We start from the raw sequence: 25,788 nt of genomic DNA on the forward strand, positions 1-25,788 counted from the left end.
TTCGAGGGCAGGAGGTGGGTCAGAAACCAAACCCTAAGATATGGGTCCATACAGGAAAAGGTTAGACACACACACCACAATATGGAATGTATATTCCACAATATGGAACACTTGCTGGTTCAGCAATTAACAATGATACAGGGCTCCTGATCTTTTGGATCTCACAGGTTTTGAGAAAATTGGAAACAAGCAAGTATACAATAAACAGACAAGATGATTGCAGATAACTAAAAATGCTATGAACATATTCTAATGAAACAGGGAGTGAATATGGGAGCTATTTTAGATGGGGGTGTTCAAAGAAGACTTCTCTGAGAAGGTGATGTTTCTACTGAGAATAGAATAAGGATGAAGAACAGCATTCTAGGCAGAGGGAATAGCATGTGCAAAAATAGAAAAAAACTTGACTCAAGGAACAGAATGATGCTATCATGACTTGAAGTTTTTAGGCAGACAGGAGATGTAAACCATGTGCTCAAATAGTCAGATTATGTTCTATTTAATAAAGAGTTCAGGATTCATACTAAGTGTGATTGAAGCCCTCATAAGTATTAACGCAAGGAAATGACAACTATTTTAATCAAAATTCTAATAAATTTGCTGTATTTGCATGGAGAAACTATTTCTGGAAGTATCTTTTCAAACCTGTTTAACTCTTGGATCAGTTTTCTGTACAGTATAGTTAAAGTGCTTCCAATTGTTTTTTATTTTCATTTTACTGAAATTATTTTCATATGTATAATTTTCACAGCAAATATCTCATTCTTACAGTTCTAAGCTCAGGGGCAAAAATGACACAGAAATTGAAATGTGACCAGACCAGACCTTTATCTACAAGTAGGAGATTTATCTTCATGTCAAAAAAAAAAAGTACACCATAAAAACAATTCTTTATTTCCTACTATGCTTTGATCCACTTTTCCCTGAACTTCTTTATGCTCTTTTCTTGACCTTTTTGGTTTCTTCTTGGGTTTCATATAATTCAAGGTACTTTCTTTTAAAAAAGAAAATAAAACAAACTTTAAATAACTTCATAAAGTTTCAATGCATTAGTTTATAACTAGCTTCAGGTATGACTGCATGCAGCACTGGCTTCTATTTCTCTGGTATATGCTTTATTGATCATAAGCTTAATCACTTACTTTTTGGCCAGAGTCCTGTTCATATAGTAGCCCACACCAGCTCCATAGATGTATATCCTACCACTTAGCAACTGCAGAAAGCAAAAAAAAAAAATCTTATTTTCACAGTTTCTGACAAACATCCCAGGATTTATTCTAGATTTAGGTTATATGCTCACACACCTAAACCTATATATATAGGTTTATCCCTTCACCCAAGGGATAATATATATATATTATCCCTTCACCCAAGGACCTGCTAATTGGTTTTAAGAGAGGGGACTGGAGGGAGAGAAACAGCAATTTGAGAGAAAAACATTAATCGATTGCCTCTCATATGTACCCCAACTGGGGACCAAACTGACAACCTAGGCATGTGCTCTGACTGGGAATCAAACTTGTGACATTTTGGTTTATGGGATGATATTCCAAACAACAGAGCCACACACAAGCCAGGGCCCTGAACCAATTATTTAGACAAAAGGATGAAGGATGTTATTGACTTGTCCACTCTCTGGTGCAGAGGGTGCAGCAACCCCTCCCCATGCAATATTGATTTGAAATAGAAAAGTTACTTTCCTATTAGGAAAATCAAGCTATCAATAACAGAATAAAAGTGAACCAATGCGGAACAGTGGCTATTGCAGTTCCTAAGCCCATGACACATTTTCCATTTCCAGCTCCATATTTTCCCTTCAGAATTGTCCCTCTCCAGCTATGGCTAACCCATGACCTTTGGGTCACCTGTGTTCCTGGAGTCCGTTTTCTCCTCTTCTTGCCCAGTGTGGTCTTTGTTCTGTAACCTTAATAGAAGACTTCCTCACTGGACTCATCCAAGACCAAGAAATGATTCATGTGGAACAAACCTGTAGATGGAGCTGGTTGTCAAAACAGCCACCTCTGTATCCCTTGTTGAGGGATGCTTCTCTCTCTGCATCCCCTGCAGCATCAAATTGTTGAGCCAATGCTTAATTCAAAGGCTAGTATCCATTAAAAGCCAAAGCAAGAAGCAGAAAAAGAAATCCCCTTATTAAATCCGTGTCCAGTGAAGTGTGTACATAATTCATCCCAATAGCATCAAATATAAATGCTCCAGTGTTGGGGGGAGTGAAGCGAAAACCACAAAAGTCTCAGCTCACTTAGAAGGAGATGTCAAGAAGAGACAATCTTTGCAAAGACCTTCTCAGAATGCTAATGAGATCTGGTACCAGAGGGTTCTAACAAAGATCTTAGATGAGGGCATGCTCAGCAATGGTGTTTCCCTGCCAGCCTCTCAGTGGGCACCCACATGTTTACAAACTTAGCCCCAAACCCCTGTGAGCTACTGCTGGGCTTCCAGAGTTTATGAAATATATAGAATAAAGGTTCCATGGGCTGTGGATTAGACTGGTAAATTGAGTGCAGGAAGGGTCAGCTCCTGCTGTTTCAGTTCTGCTCAACTGCAGAAACATCATCTCCAATCTGTCACTTCAACTCCACCTAGCTTTACAGGCAGAACTGACTGTAATGAAAGGGGGAGGGATTTTGAGGAACAAGTATGAAAGACACAGAGATGAGGACTGGGGGGGGGGAATGGGACGGAGGGGGGAGACCGGGCGAGGGGGGTGGGGTGGGATGGGAGAAATAGATAAAAAAAAGTACTTGAAAAGTAACTAAATAAAATTTAATATTAAAAATAATAATAATAATAATAATAATAATAATAATAATAATAATAATTTAAAAAGAAAGGGCTATTATGACCACCTTTGTCCCCCAATCCTGTGGTGCAGAGATAGGGTCTGATGAGCTCAGGGGAACCTTTCCTACAAGTGAAAGTCTTACTATCTACCTCACCAAAAGTGTATTTGCATCAACAGCAAACATAGCTTCGTTCTTGCTGTTGTCTTTCCAGAGACTGCCTCCTGTTGCCATGGCCAGACCATAGTGACAATTCATAACCTCCTTCTCCTTCTCTTCATCATCTTGATCAATATCATAATTGTCATAACTACTATTCGTCTAACATTTATCATGTCCTGAGTACTGTGTTAAGTTCTGTACATGAATAATTTCATTTAACCCTGATACATACTAATTCTTCCATTGTTGGGGCATTTTTACCAGGTTCCTAGAATGGGCTTCACTTGGCTCTTTAAAAAGATTCCTTATTTTTATTATCCTAGCCTCAAGCTAAATATTATCTCTTCAGAGAAGACTTCCTTGATGATCCCAATTTTAGTGGAATATCATCCATCCCAGTCACAATTATATTACATTCTTCTTTAAATTATCTCCAGAGGATATGTTTATTGATTTGAGAGAGAGAGAAAAAGAAACATTGATGTGAGAAACATGAATTGGTCACCTCCCACATACATCCCAACCAAGGATTGAACTCACAACCTTCTGGTGTACAGGATGATGTTCCAACTAACTGAGCCACCTGTCCAGGGCAAAATCATATTACCTTTTTTTTTATCTCTTTAATAGTGCTTAGCAGTTTATCACATAGTTAAATTTACTTATTTGTTTAGTTGTGTAGTAGAATGTCAGCAGCTGAGGGTAGAAGAAGGAAATCATTCTGTCTTACTCTCTGTCATACTTTTACTGCCCAGAAAAAACACATGGAACAAAGTCAGTGCTCAAAAAATATTTGTAGAATGAACAACTGTATGGAAAAGCAATATTATAATCCTCATTTTATGTATAAGAATGCTGAAGATCAGACAATGTATATAATTAATTAATTTACCCAAGGTTACAGGGTCACAAGTTAGAAAATGGGGGCTGCTGTTCATTGCAGCTCTGCTCCTATTGGAACCCAAAAACCATGATTCTGCCAAAACAATTTCTCCTACTCCTTTCTAATATTAATTCTACCTCACAGCGAGGTCAAGTTCACCAAAAGCAATTGGACTGTGACTTGGACAGTAGTTTATTTTAGAAGTCAGCTATCTCAAATTAAATTTACCTTTCCTTGTTTTGTTAGTCCCTGCCAGACCATGTCACCAAGCCATTCATGATCATGTATTTATTTAAAGTACTTGAGAGGACCTACGGTGCATGAAACACTGGCCAGGTACACCCTCCCATATGGATAAATCAATGGCTTCAGACTTTCTGATTGAGAAAGAAGTATGAGATAGCTACTCTTCAGGTGGCCAACAATCATGAAAGATGTAATTGTACTAGCAAGTAGGACCACTGTGTTTGAATCTCTGTCATCCTCTTTAGTCCTGAACATCAATTTGTTGTCAAATATATCAAGAAAATCAAATTAAGTTAAGCTGTACATGAACTCATCCCAGATAATCTCCCTATTCACTGGGGTGAGTAGTTTGGACTATAAGAGATGGTGTTCACAGTGCTGTTAGAAATTAGATCAGAGTCATAAACAGTAAATATCCTGAGTAACATCTAAGGTAGAGTATAACTAGATAAAACAGTCCATAATAGGTTAAAGGGAGCATGTGTGAGTTTAACTTCAATTTACAATATTGTTCTGTAAGAAAGCCCATTCTTATTTCAGAGAGCTGACCCGCCAGGAAACCTTAGGGACAGTAATGATCCAGCTGGTCTGTCTTCTAGAATTTAAAGAAGAGATATTTAGAAATCACTTAGCTTGCTATCAAAGAATTTTAAGGATATACAGTTCCATAAAGTACAATAGGGAACAATTCATCACCCAAGGAATCATACAGCTTCCTAGCTTCCTCGGCTCTTGGATGCACAGCAGGCTTCCTAAGAAGGAAGCCTAAGATTGCCAAACCTCTCTAAGGATGGTGAGTGAGGGAGTTTGGATAGCCTGCCCTTTCCTTGCACACCCTGAATTTACATTGCACATAGGAGGAAGTGCTTGGGTTGAGCTGGTGCCATTGGTGTGGAACATCTCCACTGGGCTGATTCTACTCTAGTACCTCTGAGGCTGCTTGGCTCTGACACAAATGAATGACATCAAATATGACACTGTATTCCCGAAGGTAGTTGTGAGGATCAATGAAGTACCATCTGTGAATGTACTTGTTTGTGTTCGTAAAAGCCATGCTTTAATTTTGCTAAGGGTGGCTATCTATTTACCTCCCAGTACTCCCCTCCTGAACCTTACAATCCATCTGTTAGCAGCAAATGTTGGACCTCTGTTCAGCAACCTCAGTTCTTGAGTTCAGCTAAGAAAGAATTTAAAGCCTAGAACTCTAACACAAGAGAAAGTTTATTTAGGAAAAAGTCACAGAGGTGGAAGAAGTGAGCTACATGAGCTATGTGGACCCAGGAAACAAATTCTAGAGGAAAAAGAAGGGCTCTTTCAGCTTAGGAGAAGGAAAGCAAGGATAACATGCTTGAGGCAAGAGGGAGAAAGGTGCAGGAGAGAGAGAGAGAGAGAAAGAGAGAGAGAGAGAAAGTACTGGGTCCTTTGTCCTAAGAGTTTTTATCTGTGTTCCAAAGGCAAATATGTTTAGGGAAGGTCTCAGGGGAGGATCTCAATAGAATATTCATCAGCTTCCCAGGTGTGACCTTTCAGAGTGGTGGTCTCTACTGAATGGACAGAGTTAGGGTGGTTGGGTATCATTAGTCATTGCAGCTGATCCTGATGTTAGCCATGGCGTTGGTTTGTCTAGTTTTGCTGCTTTTCTAGGCCTGGAGCTAAAACACTACTGAGGCCTAAATGCCATCTCTAGTTTGACCAACTCTGTCTCTGTGGTCAAAAGACCCAAGGCTGTGTTCCTAAGATTATTTGATGTAGGTCAGAACCTCACTGTCCTGAGGGTTTAATGTTTAAAGAAATGGTTGTGCAGAGAGTGTACAGGTGCTGTATGAGGCTATTCTCTGGCTCCCTTGTTCCTCTTTTCAGGAGGTCTACTACATGATTAGCGATATGAAAGTTCAGGAGTTCTACATCACATTAGTAATGACATGCTAAGGGGAGGAAAGGTTACCATGAGATTAAGGTCCCAGACTATAATACTTATTTTCTCTAGTTTTGCCAGTTGCAAGTACCCAGGACTTTCTGCCCTGGGGCCATTTTGTAACTGGCCTATCATTATATTCTGCTCATACCTAATTGCCTACACATTAAAACTGTTCTTATGTCTTAAATATCCCAGCTGGCTCTCATTTTCATAAAATTACAAATGGTATTTTTGCCACTTTTTTTACTAGCCACTTCTGCACAAGAGTATACACATACCCTTACCTTCCACTGGAATTCTGCATTATTTGTGACTCTCCAAAGTCACTCCCTTCAGAACCTCCCCTGACTCTCCATTTTAGATGGCCCTGCTGTGACTTTCAAGTCCCACGTACCGGCTTAGGGCCTGTGTAGCTGTTCAGCCTTCCTTCTCACCAAGGTTCCCTCATCCTAAAAGAAGGTTTGCTATATTTACAAAATAAAAATTTAGGACACCCAGTTAAATTTTAATGTCAAGTAAACAATAAGTATTTTAGTATGTAATTGCCAATTACTAGAGAAATTATTTGTCATTTACCAGAAATTCAAATTTGCCTGGATATTCTCTATTTTATCTGTCAACTTGACCTGAAATGTGGATTCACCTTGCAAGGATCTGATTGTCACATTGCTGGAGATGGAATTTCACTTTTATACCTTAAAACTTCAAGCCGAAAGTCTTAATGAAAACAATCAAAATCTAATTCTTCCTGAACTTGCCATCACACCATTGTTGATGACAAAATCATAGGCCTGGAATTGCCACCTACTGAAGTCTCTCCAAACCAGCAGATAGAGCTGCAACTCATTTCTGAAATACAGTCACTCATACTTTTGAAATGGACTTCTGAGGCCACACTGGTTCAGGTATAAGCAGAGAAACCCCTCTCTTAGTGCTAAGCTCAGCTAAATACCCTCCACAGCAAAAATGCTTTGAAGATACTTCCCAGATATGAAGCCAGAACTAGAAGGCCAGGTGGAGACAAGGTGCTGTAAATGGCACCTTGGGGACCCCAAACCACCATGTGTCTTCAGACTACACAACAGTTTTGCAAGTTTTATCTACAAGGCAGTTTTATTATGAGTGCCATTGCCTTTTCCCGCTACCTGGCTTTGGTGAGAAACATCTTGACAGGTTTAAACCTTAAACTCAAATTTAATTAAATTTGAATTTCAGGAGTAGTGTTTCAGTGTAGCAAAATCATTCCTCACTAAAAGACAAACTGTTCTTCAAATTTCTCACTTTCTTCCCAACATGCTAAAGGTTTGCATAATAATAGTTTTTTTTTAATTCTGTGCCAACAGATCCTACTTCAGATATTTGTCAAATGAATAAATAGAATGGAGAAAATTCATCTATTGAAGATCTGCTATGAGGCAGTGGTCTAAGTACTTTGTGTTTTTACCTCATTTAAATTTCACAGAAGCACTATTGAGTCAGAGATGATATTTACATTTTCGCAGAAAGAAACTGAGGCTCAAAGAGGTTAAGTAAATAGTCCAAATGTACATAGGTAGTATTAGAGTTGGAATTCTTGTTTAGTATTGTAGGAGGAGCACATTTCCTCCACGTCATTGATTTTGGGCTTGGCTATATGACTTGTCCCAAAAAGGATTCACATATGACACAAAAACAGTCCTTAGGTTTGTTCATATGATCTGGCCTGGCTCTGGTGCTCTGCTGACATGCCAAGCAAATGAGTGGCAAAACTCAACTCGGGGTGCCCTGAACTTTCCAACTAGTCCTCAACTTTTGGATTTCTGTGTCTATCTCTATATTGGCTAACTTTAACAGAAATCCTGCTATCAGTTTAATCAGAATATCACCTTACCCCTGAGGTCTGCTCTTAGTAACGGTCCATCTACTGAACCCCTCACGTTGCTCCTTGGTTATAAATTCCCACTTTTTTGTTGTTGTATTTAAAGTCCAATCCCTCTTCCCCATATGAGACTCCATTGTGGTGGTCCCTACACCTATCATAATGCCCGACCCCCTTGGAGAAAGTCTATCTTACCATCTTCAACAAGTGTCACACATATTTTTCTTTAACACAAACCCCTGATGACTGATGGTACAAAGAGGACCAGATATATGGAACAGACTAAATTCAACCTGTGCCTTGTTGACTTGCAGCTTAAAGCAGGGCCACCCAGCTGAACACAGTCTAGGTGAGCCGTTCTGCAATTGACTTTAAGAACTGTAGGCCACTGAGATTCTGAGATGTTTTCTGAGCAGCAAAAGATGATTACTGTAGCTAGAAGATGACATATCTAAGATCTTTACCTAAAATATTTGAACCCATGAACTTGTACCACTCAAGCTCACACCTAGAGCATAGCAGGCTCCATCTGTCAGTTAGAGAGCAGTAAGTCTGTGGGCTGTAAATTTTACAGAGGCCAGAAACCTGCTGAGGGAGTGAAGGCCTCTAGGGAAGTCTTAAAACATATCTTTGGAATAGGAAAGAAGATTGCCAATGTTTATTTTCATGGAAAAATCAAATTCCCTCCCCCTTCTTCTTCTTCTTCACTCTTTTGCCCATTTTTTTCAGTTTGATTCATTTCTATTAACCTATATTCAAGTGAAAAAATTATTTCCTCTGCTATGACTATTCTGCTGATAAGCCTGTTGAAAGAATATAGAGTAACAAGTAAAGTTTTCATGATGAAATTTTCCATCTGTTTATATATCTTCTCTGTCACCTAGATCCTTTAGTGTATTCATTTCACTTTTAAAGTCTTTGCCTGATTGTTAGTTACAATACCTCCCATTTCTGAGTCTAGTTTGGTTCACTGTTTTATCTTTTAATAATGTGATTTTTTCTGGCTTTTTTTCTGTGTTTCATAATTTTTATTAAATACAAAAATACTGTATGTAAAAGAAGAAGAGAGATTTAAGCGAATTATATTTATATCAGAAAATGGGTACGTCTCTTCTGAAAGGCCTTCAGAATTGGGTGTTTGGTCAATTTAGTCTGTAAGTGAATTGGGTTTAACTTTGTTGTTGTTGCCATTGCTATGATTACTTTCAGTGTAACACAGTTTTCAAATTCCTCGAGTAGCCACTACTTCATATTTACTTTGAGGCCTAAATTTCTGCAGGATTTTCTCAGTAATCCCGTTACACCCTCAGCAGGTCCTTATGTACCTTCTCCAAAGAAGCTTGCTTTCTGGTATTGCCGTGTGCACACCAGCTGGTCTCTGTTGCTCATACCAAGCTTGTGGTAGGGCATGGAGTTCCTCAGATATCCTACTTCAGCCTTTGTCGAAGTAGATTAGTGCACCTGAATTTCATAGGTTGGGGCTTTGTCAGCAATTCTATTCCTCCCCCCATGACAAATCTTTTTTCATGCAGCATCCTGTCCTCCAAATCTCTACCCTATGGCAGGTAAATGGCACCTTGTATAAAGCAGCAGATGGCTTTTGTCTAGTGTTTGTGCAGCATAAAGAGGATAAGTTTCTATTCCTCCTCCAGTGGCATTCTATATTCTTTCAGTGTCAAGGCAGAGCCAGGTGACCAGTAGGTTTTATTGTCTTTCAGAATGGCACAAACTTTGGTCTTACATTCAAAGGAAGGTTGTGACTGGGATGTGGAATGGTTCTTGCCCTCTCATAGTAAAATATAACTTTTGATTCATATCAGTAGAAAGTGTGTAGCAGAGGTGGGTTTCCTGCCTGTACGCAAGTGGCAGGTGATCACTGTCTTGCATCACCTGAGGACCTAAGGCACAGATGGCTTCCTCATGTTTTGACTCTACTCTCATACCTTGGCAGGCCCTGTACGCCTAAGAAACTGAGGGATCTTAGTGGGAAACCACTGGAGATCTATAGAAGAAGGTATCAGGGGACAGAGGAGCTATTTGGATAGACTCAGTTACAAGGGACAAAGGGAAGCATACAGCAGATGGATTTGGTATCCAAGGGGTCAGAGGGAAGGAGCCATGACAGAGTGGACATGACCTAGAGTGAGATAATCACTACGGTTGCACTCCAGGTGGCAGGCCCAGATTCAAGCAGAAAACAAAAACCAGTTTGGGATTTTGCTACTCTGGGCCACATGTCAAGGTCAGACACTGGAGACGCCTTCTCAAGTATCTGAGCTGAGATAATATAAGTCTAGAAAAGGGGTTTGGATATGGAAGATGGGGGGCAAGGTATCCACTCTTGAGGTAGTGATGATTTGTGTGGGGTGCTAGCTGTACTACTTGTTGGCTTTGGGAGCTTCAGCGAGTTATGTAACCACTCTAGGTTTTGGTGTCACCATCTCTAAAATGGGGATAAATGTCATAACAGTACCTAACATTTAGGGTTGCATGAAAACTCAAGAAGTAAATAAGCATTTAAAAGTGTTTGGTACATAGTCAGAGGTCAATAACTGTTGACATTATTGGATTGATTCTGGATCCAGGATTTTTAAGATAGGGTTGAGGAGAATGCCTGAAGTTTCCATTGGTTCATCTCTGCTCGCCAGGGTAGAAAGCAGAGGGGATGGAGAACAGGAGTTGTAACCGAGAATCAGGAACATGCTGAGATGGAGAGTATCTGGAATGGACTGTTAAGTACGAAAGGCAGATGGGTGGGAAGTCAGGCTGAGCTGAGAAGAGGGAATCTTCATCCATGCCTGAATCATAAGGAAGAACACTATAGAGTTTAAATGTCTCTACACAAACACGTTCTCCAGTCCTGTTCCAAAATTATTGACTTCACTCATTCTCGAATAAATATCCAGTGTGGGTCTCCAGTGTCTGGAAAAAGTATCAGACACTCTGTTAGATACTGTCGACCAAGACAACCATCATGTCTACTTTGTGGGACTTAGGGTCCAATGAGAGAAGAGGCAGAGTCCTGGCATTGAATACGAGAAAGCAAAGGAGTGGGCATGTGGTGGGGAAACTAAAAGGACCTGGAGAAGTGTATGAAACAAGAATAGGAAACAGCATGTGCAAAGGACCAGGGTGTGAGGGAACATGGCACCTTAAAGTGGCAAGGGTACTAAAACCAGATGAAGAAGAACTGGATGTTGGGCTCCAAAACAGTCAGTACCCACTGCTTTCAGTTACTAAGTAGGAAACTGAGGCTTAGAGGTTACATGACTGTCAAGGTTGATCATCCAGTAAACAACAAGTAAACCTAGGTGTAACATACTGGGAAATCCTCACTCCTATTTACCACTGCCTAGACTTGCTCTGGTGTCTCCAAGGCAAGTAGTCACTGTCAGCCTCCTTGAAGGGCACAGGACAGGGGTGTTCCCCAGCTGCCCACACATTATTCTTCCTGCCCTATAGGTCGATCTGGTTGGGAGACTGAGCCACATGGGGAATCTGTTTGGTGGGCTCTTGCTGAGGGCTTTTACCTCCCTCTTGGAAAGCCCAGTATTGAAAATCAATGGAGAGAAAGTGTCTGAGAGGAAAACTAAATCAAATACCCTGTTATGGAGAAGTTAATCATCTGAAATTAACCTCATAACGTCTAGTATCAAACTGATCTATAAAGAAAATCAATGAGAGCAAATGAAGCCCCAAAGCCTTCAGCCCCCACCTGGCTGCACTGTGCCTGGAGAGCAGTGACTGTGTACTCCTACCTGGAAACCATCCCACAGCACTTCATATATTTAGCTGCAGGCTTTCGATGGATAGGTTTCATTTCATGTATGTTTCTCTTCCTGCATTTGCTTAACTGCTGTTCTTAGAGCCTTAAATAAGATGCACTTAGCTGAAAATTGTCCTTCACTAAGGAGATATGCCGTTCCCACTGAGACAGATAATCCAGCATTATGCATGTTTTAGCTCACAGAAAAGCAAGGTGCTCATCAGAGACCCAGCTATTCTTCATGTCTAGAGCAGCTGGAGTGATTTCTGGGCAGGAGGGTGCCTGAACAACAGAATGGGCAGGCCAGAGAGGCATCTCTAGGCAAACCCAGGAAGGCCTTTTGATCACATCAGATGAGGGGGAGTTGGGGACATTACCTCATTGTTTGGCAGAAGGAGAGAAGATACCAGAAGTAGCTGGGATAGGAATCACCTGAACCCGGCCTCTCCATCTTTTTTTAAATCTGCAAAATGGGAATGGTTTTTCTAGGTAAAAGTATTGTCGGGGAGTTGTTTACCGTTTATCTTACTAGCTGGGTGTATAAGCCTCATGAAAGTAGAGGGCTTGTCTGTTGTGCTCTCCACTAAACTTCTAGAGTCCAGACTGACACCTAGCACATAGCAGGCATTCTCTACTTTTGGATGATTTAATGAACAGAAACAGTTCAGCAGAAGTCAATACCTGCTTTCCAGTAGAAGTTCATATGTAATAAATGGTGGTAAGATATATTGATGATAATAATATTAATAATAATTTTTACTAGTGGTTTATGGTATACATTAAGTATATAGTATACACGATTGACTGGCATGCATTTTCTCACTAGATCATCACAACATCTTTTGCTCTGTTGATTATCATCCCTACTTTATAGACCAGGAGGTGAGGCTCTGAGGGGCTCATCGGTGGGTGCAAGTTTACAGAGCTGGTAGTAGAGCAAGATTCCAATTTATATAAGACTAAGTTCTTACCCTCTGTGCTCTGCAAATAATGGTAATGACAATGGTAATGATATTGAGATGTTGGTGATGGTGATGATAATTACAGTGATGATGGTGATAAAAGTAATGATGATCAAAGTGCTGAAAATGAAAGAGAAAAAGGAAGGCATGAACTTACTCCTAAGGCTGATCCTGTCAAAGTAGTTGGGAAACATGATGTCTAGTGTCCAAACTTGATTGTGACTTCTGGCCATAGTTGATGTCTCACAAGGAACAAAGTGCAGACAAGTCACAGCAGTAAAGACTGAAGAGATCATCAGACTGCTCCAATTAGTCCCTCTGTTTCAGGATTCCAGACTGTGAGGAGGAGGGTTCAGGGCTCAGAAAGCAGCTCTCTAAGGAAAGAACATAGCGAGACCTGGGCAGCATATCATAACCCCAGCCAAGCCAACCACAGTCTGTGACCTGGCCACAGACTCAGTGGACAGTTGGGAGCCAAATGGAGAAAACAAGGCAGCTATTCAAACATAGGACTAACTTCAGTGGGTGGAAGATTCTAAAAAATCCACAACTGAATAGAACTGTATATGTTTATGGTTTCCCATCCTCACCACAACTATAATTTACTCGTCCAACATACATTTATAACATACCATATGTTAATGCTAGTATTCGGCAAGGTTAAAATGACCTAGCTCATGTCCTCATGGGCCTCACCTTCCAGTGAATGCAACAGAGAACAGCCAAATAAACAAGTGAGCGAGGCAATACCACACTGTAGTAAAGTGATGGAGTAATTAGACAATGTCATGTGGAAGAATGAGTTGGGGGCCCTGAAGTTAGGGCCATAGGCAAAGATTTCTTTGAGGGGCTGAGAATTTGATCTGCAGCCTGGCACTCCAAACACCTGGTCTAGAGTGTTAAGACTAATTCCAGGTGTTTCTGCCCAGTAATGCACTACTGTTAGATGCCCCTGTGGCCCAAGCCAGGGCAATTCTTGGGAGATCAGGGATGTCAGTGTCCCCTGGAGAAAGAGACTGAGAAAAGTAGGGGAATGGGGTGCATAGACCCATGTGCTGCACACTTCAGGTTTGCTAACGAATCACCCCAAGTGCCCTGGAAGTCCTAGGAGGTAGGCATCAATACTCTTTCATGTCTGAGGTCACACATCTTTGATAGAACTCAAAACCAAATAATTCCCACAGCAATTCTGCACCCATTATATGGTGGAAAATATAACTTCCCTGGCTGAATCAAGGGGACTTATATACTCAGCATTTTATGGTTTTACACCCTCATAGAAAAGGAGGTTTTTAGAACCTCACATTTTAGGAAAAACTCATGTTGGAGGTATGACTCCAGTGGAATTTTTTTATGACTGTCTCAGAGAAGGAGTAAAGGTCCATACATAATAGCCAAGACATCTGGGAGATTCTGGAAACTTTTTCAAGCTCCATCTTGCAAAGTTATTTCTCCTTGATGGTATAATGCCTGGTTCACAGTAAAACCTTTACAGAGAAAGGGTTTGTGGGCTTTTCTGTGGGGGCTAAAGGGTAGTGTGGGAGTGGGATCCAGCCAGGGCCTTGCTTTTTATTAGGCTGAGGACATGTCTCCAAGAAGGATAAGGCTCCCCAGAAAGGCCTGAGGTCTATATCATGAGGTGTTGGGAACCACTCTGCCTGGTTTCAGGAGTTGTAACTGCCCCCCCATGGCTAAGACTGAATGAGTGACCTCTATGTGAGCCACTAAGGAGACAAAGCTTGTCTCTGCTCCCTCCACTGCCACAAATACATGGTCAGTTACTCAGAGACCAGTACGACTCCTCAGAGGAGAGGCAACCTAAGCCAGGCAGGATCACTTGGGAGGCCTTCATGGAAGGACTCAGGGGCTACAACAAAGAGAGAGTGATGAACCCTTGCCCCCCAGCTATTCTGACATAGCCCAAGTCCCCATGTCCTCTGGGAGAAGTGCTTCCTAGTTCTAGCCCACTTAAGCCTCAAAACCTGTGATGGGGGAGGTGGTGCAGCCCCTTGCCTGGCTAGAGTGGGATCCGGGGTGATTGGGCATAAGAAAAAATTCCTAAAAGTTCTTTGACCTGCTTTTCATTCATATGTTAAGGGCCTGAGCAGGAAATGAGTGTGTCTCCCAAAGTTTCTGCAACCCCCTTTCCTGATAGACACTGACTCAGACTAAGCCCTCAGATTTCTTTGAAATGTTCTCTACTATCTGATCCTTACTGCCTGTATTCCTGTGTATTACAATCCAATAAAAGCCACTAAGGAAGGGGCTCCTGGCCTTTCTCCTCTGAGAGATTGGCCACCTCTCCTCCCCAAGCAGATCATGTCTTAGTAGTGTTACTTTCATCTGTGGTGAATGGGGGGATTTGCTGGCAAAGTTGCCCCCACAATGAGGAGGGAACTCAGTGACATTAAATTACCTAAAATAAAATAGGGAGGAAGAGGAAGTAGGCAAAGGCTGGGGGTCTGTATGAGAATAAAAGGAAGAACTGGAGCCAGCCACATCTGAGAATTATCATGTAATCAAACACGCTGATACATGAGCACATATTCAGTGTTATCAGAAATTCCTGCTCATGGCATCCAACTCCTGGGCTGGGAGTTAAACAGTCTAGCAGAGAAGCTGCTGCTTCAGGTGAGCAAGCTGCCTGCTGGGAAGATGGGCTTCTCAAGAAAATGCTGGGGTGTGGGAATATCAAATGTGAAAGAGTAGTGGTGCCTACCTCCTAGGACTGCCAGGGCACTTGGGGTGATTCATTAACAAACCTGAAGTGTGCATCACAAGGATCTATGCACCCCATCCTCCTACTTTCCTCAGTCTCTCCAGGGGACACTAAAATCCCTGACTTCCCAAGGACTGCCCTGGCTTGGGCAATGGGAGCATCTGAAAGGTTCAGATTACCAGCCAGGATCCCCCAGAATTAGTATTAATTCTTTGGGGTTCCAGGCTGCAGCTCAAACTCTCAGCCCCTCAAAGACATCTTTGCCTATGGCCCTACCTACAGTGCTTCCCACTTGTTCTTCCACAAGACCTTGTCTAATTACTCCACAACTTCACCACAATCTGGCATTGCCTTGCTCTTTGTTCATTTACTTGTCCATTATCCACTGCATCCCCTGGAATGTGGTCCATGAGGGCACATGCCAGGGTATGTACCAGTGAATTATTTCCATGAGGCTACATTCCAACTTTGGACTTTTTGCCCTAACTCTCCTTCCACTGGTAATATTCTCCATCCTGATCTTTCCATGGCTGGGTCCCTCCCATCATTCAAATCTGTCTAAACATCACTTCTTGAGTGCTTCCTTGGTCATCATAAAGTCACCAACCAATCACTGCCAGAATATAGCTCCATTTTACTTCTGTGCAGAGCACTCCTCACTACCTGGAATGTCCTGGGGATATTTGCTTTTTGCTCTGTTTGTTTTTAGTCTATCTTTATGCACCAGAATGTTACTTCTATGCAAATAAGGCCTTTACTGTACCACAGAACCTAGAATATGGGCCTAAATATAGTAAGTATTTAACAAACAGTTGCAGAATGAATGGATGAACTCAATAGAGTATAATAAAGCTGCTGAGTGGTAGACTCACTTACATGTGAAACTAAAACATTGTTGTCCCTCAATTTTCTGCAAGCTTTGCTTCACTTCATAAGAAGGATACCCCAAGGAGACTTGATACTGGGAACCAGTGGGTAAACCGTGTGACTTGACCATGGTTTCAGTCTCTGGGTGAGGGGGCTGACGAAGCCTCTCCCACAGGGGTAACCTTCAGACTTAGGAAGACAGAGAAAATTTGGAAATCAGGAATAAATCAGATATTCATACAGAAAACACCTAACTTTTATACAGTGCTTAATCTTCCAAGTGGTTTATAGGAATCACTGCCATTGATTCTTTTAATGGCCACTTTCACTATCCCATTTTCTACAGAGAAGGAAATCCAGTCACAGTAGGGTTAAGTGACTGGCCAAAGGCAACACGGCTGAGAAATGATAGCAGTAGGATTGGAACTCAGGCCCACGGCTCCAGAGTTATGCTCTGAATCCCAGTCCACCCTTTCAGAGTGAGCTTGGTAAATAAAGGCTGGGAGAGAAGGCAGGTGAGCTAACATGTTCAGAGTGAACAGTGACATCAGCAAAATGGCAGAGTTGGCAGCAGCAAGGTCTATTCTGCTACACAAACATCAAAAACCAAGCAGAAGCTGTTTGAACCAGCATTGTCAGAATGCTGGAAAACCCATTAAAAAAATTGTAGCAACCAAGTAAATGTTGAATTAATAAGTTGACTTAAAAATGGTAGGAACATTTGGGGCATTTTTATTTGTTCATGCCCCACTCAAATAATGGTGTGTTGGCCCTACAAAGGTATGTGAGACACCTTCACACACCAATACCCTAATGTTCAAAGTGGGAGCAAAAGGAAAATCACTATAATAGAAGCAGTGGCTGGCAGTAGTTTACCTGCCAGCCCAGTTCCTTATCTCTTAAGTTTATTCTTCTTCTCAAGGACCAGGATGGTCACCACTGCTCTGCACCTTCAGGGAGTCCTCTTTCTCCTCTTCTCACTCAGGCCTAAACACAGGCATGGATCTTTCCCTGCAGAGCAGTCAGGATCAGGCTTACCTACATTACAGACCTTATGTTTACTTTCTTCTTACCAATGGGTAAACTGAGGCTCAAAGAACTTAAGTAACTTTTTCATGGTCCCACACCAACTAAGTGATGAATCCAGAATTGAAACACAAGTCTGTCTGACTTTAGAGCTAACCTTCTTTACGACAAACTCAGTAGCTCTCTTATAAATATTAAGTAGTGGTGCTTTGTGCAAATATACTGTGCCTGAATATAAGTTGAGTGTTTTCCAAGAATACTGAAGGCTGTTTAATAGGAGAACATTTATGTATGGAATCAAGTGTGAGGCAGTGAGTGTTTTCAGAGCAGCATTCTTACTTCCCTCCATTTATTCTTTGTTCTCCCTGTGATGATTTAAATAAAAAAGTATTAAACTTTTACAGAAAAAAATTCTAACAAAGTTTCTACAAAATCTGATTTGTCAAACAACAGCAACACCAGTAATTCCCAGGTTGTATGCACACGGCCTGGCTGTCCTGTGAGCTGTCCAGGATTCTGCACCAGACAGTCAAGTCACTGCTCCAATGCTCTAACTCAGGACAAGTTTCTGAAACATTCAGAACCTCAGCCCTCTTTCTTATCATTCATTCACCAAATACTGTCCAGTGCCAGCCTGCTTGCTCAACTTTGATTAAGTGCTACCAGCTCTTGGGGCTGCATGTGGGGAATAGAGAAAAAGGGGTGTGAAGCTGGATGCAGGGGAGAATGAAGAGCATGAAACAGCACTCACTATCCTGATTCTGATATGAACCTTGACCAGGCACACTGTCTTTATTGACTGCTTGCTCACTAGCAACAGAACAGGTAGAAATGCCCTAGGATGACCATGGAGCAGATAGGTAAACCACCATCTCTGAGTCAGACCTCCTTGGGCCAAATCCTGGTTTTACCACATGAGTTCTCTGATCCTGAGCCAGTTATATTACTTCTCTGGACTTCATTTTGCACTCTAAAATAAAGGTGCTGATAATAATAGTTCCTATCTCAAAGGCTTTTTTTTGTATTTTTTTAATTTATTGAGTTATTTTTCAAGTACAGTTTTCTTTTGTCAATTTCTCCCATCCCAACCCCCCCTCCGCCCCATCTCCCCACCTTCCTCCCATCCCCCCCCTCCCCACAGACCTCATCCCTGTGTCTTTCATACTTGTTCTTCAAAATCCCTCCTCGTTTTTCCCCTTAAATTCCCTTCCCTCTCCCCTCTGGTCGCTGCCCACTTGTTCTCTATTTTAGTGTCTTTGTTTTTATTCTATATGATCTCACCTTTAACAGGAAGCTAAATAACAAAATAAACAAGCAAATAGAATCAAAGGCTTTTTTTGAAAAAAAAAGTAAATGAGTTAATTCATGTAAACCACTTAAACTTTGTGTTGAGAGTTGACTGTGTGACGCTTTGTCAGGCCCTGCCTAGGACTCTATATTCACTGTCCTATTTAATTTTATGATAACCACATTAAGTAGACTTTTTTGCATTTTATATATGAGGAAGCTGAGTCCAAGTGGTGAAATGAGGGCTGCTGAGTTGAGGGAAATAATTTGTTCAAAGTCACAGAACCAGTAGGTGTGAAAACTGAGATTCAGGCCCTTTTATATCTGCCTCCAAAACCTTAGTTCTTTACCACACACCTGATAACTCTGCTTAAAAAAAATAGATGATTTCAATGGTGACTTATGGTAATCACTGCTTTCCATTCTACTTCCTCTTGTAACCCAATCAAGGACATTGCCCTTGAACAAAATCAATTGCCCAGACTACCATTTATAAAATTTACTTTGTTCCCTATTTGTTCATCTTCAGTTTGCTGGCATCTCACCAGGTCCTCACAAGGCACACAATACAGTGACTATTATCAGAGAAACTAATAGCTATAGATGCTTCAGAGTCTTTCTCAAACTCCTCCTCTTTCCAACCTTTATGTCCTGGGCATCTTATCTCTTAAATATTCCCTTTTATCATCCCCTCTTTCTTCCAAGCCCTTATTGTCTCTCGCCTGTAAGTCAACAGTGGGCCCTGACTCGTGTCCTCACCTCCAGGTTCTCACCCCTCCATTCAGCAGTCACACCAGCTTTCACATAAATTTCAAAGATAGAGTTGTGACTGTTACTCCTCTGCTTAGCATTCAGCTCTGCCTTGCCATCACTTCTGATGATCATATCCCTTTAATATCTCTCCTATAAGATATGCCTTGGGATCTCGCATGCCCTTCTTTTTCCAAAAACATCTCTTCCCATATCTGCACCAGGGCTCAAAACACTAGCTACCAAATAGGCCCTGGAATCTCTAACTTTTATACATTAAAATGGGCAATTCCTTCTGCTTTGAACAGACAATCCAATCCTATGTCTTCATCCAGTTCACTTCTTGAAACTCTAAATGCTCAGCTGAAGGTTCACCTCCTCCAGAATGTCTTCCCTGATTATATTGATTTAGGTACTCTGCCTTTGCTCCCCCACAGTGCTCTAAACAATTTTTATGCCTTTGTTTATCCCTCCTGTGATGATTTAAACATTTTAAGCAAATATTTACTATCTTCCATTCCTGTCGTGTGTCTGTTGGAGGGGGAGGGATATAAGGTTTCTGCTTTGTTGAGGCTGGACTTGGCCATGTGACCTTCTGTGGCCAATGAAATATTAGCAGGCATAATGCAAGCAGAGGCTTACATGTATGCATGGTGGGTCTTGCATTCTGGTTCTCCTATACATTATACATTAGGGGAAGAGAATGCCTGGATAATTGTTGACCCTTCAGACTGGCTCCAAAATGAACGCAGAGGACAGACATCAATCAAAAACTCCAGCCTAGAGCGAAACAAAGTTAATGGGCAACCTGAAGCATGGATGACCAACTGAGCCCAACATTAGCCAGCCTGCAAGCATGAGAACAGATATTTGTTGTTGTAAGCCAATGGTCTATCACATAGCATCTGTGGCAATAAATGATAGACAACAAATATTTGTTACTTGTTTTCCCCCTTTTCAAGCTCTGAGCAACAAGGGAAGATACTGTCCCTTATATATAAATCTATATCCCCCACATCCAACATATGATCTGCACATAGAAAATGCTTAATGCATGTTTGAAGAAAGATAGAAGAAAGGAGAAAGTGAAAAGGGAAGGAGTGAGAGAGAGAAAGAGGAAGAAAGATGGAAGAAAGAAAAGAATGATGATATTCTCAGTAAAGCGCAAAAAGCTTCCTTAAGACTGCCTTTTTATTGGCATATGAATTTATTGATTTACGTTAATACCAAGTACACTGTCAGAAAAAAGTTCAGAAAGGAAGAAATGAAATGAAAAGTTATCAAAATGACCATTTATCAACCTAAGTTCATTTCAGAAGAATGGGAATAGGACACTTGACCATCTTTGAGACTTTCCACCTTGTACAAAGATAGAATTTCTCCTGGTAGCTGGATATTGACTGAGACAATGACATGTCTTGAAGGAGATGAAGAGGGTGAAGCCATTAGAGAAGCCTGGATGAGAACAGTGGAGCGGGAACTCCCCTGGTGCCACAGCAGCAACAACTGTGGCCATGGCCTCCTGCTTTCTCTTACCACCCATCATCATCATCAGTGGACTTCACCCACTGTTGATTTGACATGAACTATCTTCCCTAAGACTTCCCATTAGTAGAAATAATTTTTACTTTTTGTTTTCATCTTTCTTGACACCTCAGAGAACACCAAGAGGAATTCAGTTTTCAGATCCAAATGTTTTTCCATTCCCAGGGCCATACTTTCTCCAAGCAAAAAGATGAAAAATTATTGTAGCCTTCCTTAGAAATCCCCTAACTCATACCAAGAATGCTCTGATAATTACCCCCTCTTGAGCACTTGGGTCAAGCACTTTACATAAATTATCTCCTTTAGTCCTCAAGACTATGGCAGGGAGGAGATAGGGAATAAATACCACTATTTCACAGATACAGAAACCAAGGCTATTATTTTAATGGATCAACACCCTGAGGACTGGGGTTTTAGCACTGAACTCTTCCTCAATGAAGAATAAATAAGCCAGTAGATCCTAGAAGATGGCAATGGAGTAGGAGGGAGCAGATTGCACCCCCCCTACACACAGGAGAGAAACCTGGCCTATATACAGAGGAACAGAGCAAACAGTCAACAGTACCCCAGCATATATGAAAATAAGAAACCAAAAATTGTAGCAGACACTAAAAAATCAGACAGTAAGGAGACTGCTGCAGGACAATAAGGTCCCAGGGACCAGTGAGGGGACCAGGGTAGCTATAGTCTCAGACATGGAGTCCGGCACTGGTGCTGGGTCTACCACAGACTCCTTGGGAGCAGCAGACCTGCCACAGAGTCCTTGGGAGAGAGCCGGGTCAACTGGTCCCTCCCTCCCTCCCCAGCCAAGCAGGGTTTGAGCAGCACCAGGAAAGACCTGGTTGCTTGAAGTTGCAGAGAGGGGAATAAGGACAAATAGGAAAACACACAAGGCCCGTTATCACCCGCTGAGTCTGTGGTCACCAGCTTGGGAGAGTTGGGAGTCCATCAGTGATGCACACTGACCCTGACAGTCATGGGTCTGGCTAGAGAATTGGGTTGTACTGAGTGGCAGGCTTGAGTAGGAGGAATTTCTCAAAAAGTAAAACTGTTTAGGAGATTCTCCTGCAACAGCCACTTGGCCTACTGCCCACCCAGCCAGGCAGCAATCCCGAGGTCTGGTGGAAGGCCATGCATTCTCCCATAGCACTGGGAAGGGTTCGCACCCCAACCGGTGGGACCAAGGCAACCTGACCATGCCCACACCCCAGCCCACAGCAATAACCCCCGGGAAAAGAGCGCTCTAAAGAAGACCTGGATGCCCCACCTAAGGCACTGGGGAGAGGCACCAGACAAGGTCTTGTGAGTGTGCTCACAAGACTGGATGAGTACACACTGGAAAGGGAGAATGACCACACCAATGCCCCTCAGCCTGCTGCAGCCAGCAAGACCCAGAAAAACTGGTTTGGCCAGTTTGAAACCAACAAGAGGTTTTTTTGTTTGGGGTAACTTTTTTAATTAATCTTTTTTTAAAAAACTTTATTATTAAAAAATTTTATTATTGTTTTATCTTTCAGTATCATTTTCCTCTCTGTTCTTCTTTCTGATTTTATTCCTTCTTCCTTTCTTTCCAATCTTATCTCTTCTTTCTCCCTTTTCCTGCCTTTTTTTCTTTTCTTTTTTTTTTTTTGGTTATACCCACAAGGGAGACAAAAAACTTGGAACTGTGAAAGAACCAGAGTTGAACCCAAACAGAGGGCATCCCAACAATTGAGACAGTGAGACAAATTTCAATTTGCTATTGCAGAGAAACTACAAGTTACTCCATATTTGTATTATTATTTTTCATTACTCTTACACCTTTTATTTTAATAGTATTCTTGTATTCCTCTTCTTTCTGTATTGTCTTCTTTCCTTGGCTGGTTATATTGTATCATTTGACAGGTTTCCCCATTCTCTCTTCCACAGTGTATTGCTAATTTACTATCCTTCATGTCACTTGTGTTCCTTTAGCACACTACTCAAGGTCCTGTATCCCATATTCTTGTTATCCAGATCACATAGATTCTGTCATATGATTGTTTATTTAATATTATTGTAAATAATAGCTGTTTTATACTATTGTAAATACTACACAACACCCCTCTCAGATCATAGCCCATTCACAGTTTCCTGAACTCTATTACTGCAGTGGTTAACTCTATTCTTTCACACACTACACCAATTAACTATACTTTACACTCACCTTACCTCACAATCTGACCTCCCACAATGTCACTGCTTTCTAGATCCAACTTAAAATCCTTCCCTCCCCAACAAGAGTCCTATCTTCTTTCCATCATTTCTTAAAAGTGGCTAGTTGGGTTGAAGATCGTGGTTAACACTATACATAGCCAAAAAATCTCCTATTTCTTCTATACCAACTGTTACTGTAAATACCATAGAATACTCTCTTGCTGTCATAAACCATTTTGCCCTCCCCTCCAAATGATCACAAAAAAAGAGTAAGTAAAAGCGGTAAACACCAGAATTCTCACTGGAAGAGGAAACCCACAACAAAGGAACCAACAGATAACAACAGAATAAGGTGAAGCAGGGAGTAGAAACCACACAAAATTCAATCTAAGATCTGTCTGGAAATACAACTAAATAGTGAAGAAACTACCCAGTACAAACTACTGAACAAGAACACAAGAGAATCCTCAAAAGCTTGTACATATGGAAGAACTATCTTCAACACCATGTGCCCTCACCAGCACAACAAATTACAAGAGGTGGTGGACAGAGTGACCACAAGTTAACCAACTGGTGGGAAGGACCCACAAAAGAAAGATGCCAAAGCAATAAAAACCCAAAGACAAACACAGAGCCAACTTAGAGGACACCCCAAGACCAGTAAGCTTGGGAGATCAAGGAGACTACACCACTGAATCTCACAGGTGTTCTACCACAGAAGTTCACACCATTAACCCAGGGAGGCAGAACAAATCAATTTAAGAAGCTGAAGCTAACAAGAACAGTCTCACAAACAATGGGAAGACAAATCCCCAAATCAAAGGAAAGGAAGAAGCCTTAGAGAGAGTGCTAGATGAAATAGAGACAAGTCAGCTATTAGATATTGAATTCAAAGCAATGGTTATCAGATAGTGCAAAGAACTCATAATGAGGTACCAGAAATTACAGGGGAACTACAATAAACTCACTGCAAACTATATCAACATGCAAAAGGAAATAGAACCTATCAAAAAGGGCCAAGAGCAAATGAAGAATAAAATTTCTGAACTGAAGAACACAGTGAAATGAAGCAGAAGATCAAACCAGTGAAATGGAGAACAAAGTAGAAAAGAACACCCAGAAAGAGCAAGAAAAGGAAAAAAGGCTAAGAAAGAATGAAGAGAGAATAAGAGAAATGCAAGACAATATGAAACGTAATAATATCCAAATAATAGGGATACCAGAAAAAGAAGAAGAAAAACAAGGGATAGAAAATCTACTTGAAAAAGTAATAATGGAAAACTTCCCTAATTTGATGAGAGAAAAAAATCACACAAATCCAGAAATCACAGAGAGTCCCAATCAAGAGGAACCCAAAGAGGCCCACTTAAAGACACATCATCATTAAAATGGCAAAATTCCAAGACAAAGAGACAATCTTAAAGGCAGCAAGGGAGAAACAAGAAGTAACATACAACAGACTCCAATAAGGTTAACTGCTGACGTCTCAATGGAAACACTCCAAGCAAGAAGAGAATGGCAAGGAATATTCCAAGTAATAAGAACCAGAGGCCTTCAACAAGACTGCTTTACCCAGCAAGGCTCTCAATAAAGATAGAAGGCCAAGTGAGGAGCTTACCAGACAAAAGAAGTCTAAAAGAATACACCTCCACCAAACCAGCTCTGCAAGAGATGCTAAAGAAACTGCTCTAAGGGAAAAAAAAAAAAGAAAAGAAGACACACAGAAGAGCACATGTACCAAATGGCAATGAATAAGTACCTATCAATAGTAACCTTAAACATGAATGGATTAAATGCTCCAATCAAAAGAAATAGAATACATGACCCACACATATGCTGCCTACAAGAGACCCACCCCAGGACAAAAGACCTACACAGACTAAAAGTGAAGAGCTGAAAATAAATTTTCCAAGCAAACAGGGAAAAAAAATCCAGGGTAACAATACTTATATCAGACAAAATAGACTTTAAAAAAAGGGCCATAAAGAGAGACCCAGAAGGTTACTTCATAATACTCAAGGGAATAATTCAAGAAGACATTAACATAGTAAATATATATGCACCCAATGTAGGAGCCCCAACTACATAAAGAAAATCTTAGAGGACTTCAAGAAATATATTGACAGCAACACAATTATAGTAGGGGATTTAAAAACCCCAATGTCAAAAATAGATCTTCAAACCAAATATCAACAAGGATATTTTGGCATTAAACAATATCCTAGATTAAATGGACTTAACTGATATATATACAGCCCTTCATGCCAAAGAAGCTAAATATACATTCTTTTCAAATGCTCATGGAACATTTTCAAAGATAGACCACATGAGAGGACACCAAACGAGACTCAACAAATGCAAGAAAATTGAAATTATACCAAGCATCTTCTCTGACCACAAGGGACTGAAACTGAAAACCAGCCTGAAAAGAAAAGAACCAAAACACCTAAAATCACAGGGATTGAATAGCATGCTATTAAACAGCAAATGGGTCACAAATGAAATCAGGGAAGGAATCAAAAAGATTCTGGAAACAAATGAAAATGAACTCACAACAAACCAAAACTTAAGGGACACAGTAAAGGCAGCCCTGAAAAGGAAGTTCATAGCAATACAGGCCTACTTAAAAAAAAATAGAAACATTCAAACAAACAACCTAACTCTAAGCCTGCAAGAACTCCAGGAACAACAACAAAGACAGCCCAGAGCAAGCAGAAGGAAGGAAATAACCAAGATCAGAGCAGAATTAAATGACATCGAGACTAAAGGCACAATTCTAAGAACCAGTAAATCCAGAAGTTCGTTCTTTGAAAAGATAAGCAA

The sequence above is a fragment of the Artibeus jamaicensis genome, unplaced genomic scaffold (genome assembly GCF_021234435.1).
Source record: "Artibeus jamaicensis isolate MK-2021 breed Jamaican fruit bat unplaced genomic scaffold, CSHL_Jam_final contig_700, whole genome shotgun sequence".
Lineage (NCBI taxonomy): Eukaryota > Metazoa > Chordata > Mammalia > Chiroptera > Phyllostomidae > Artibeus > Artibeus jamaicensis.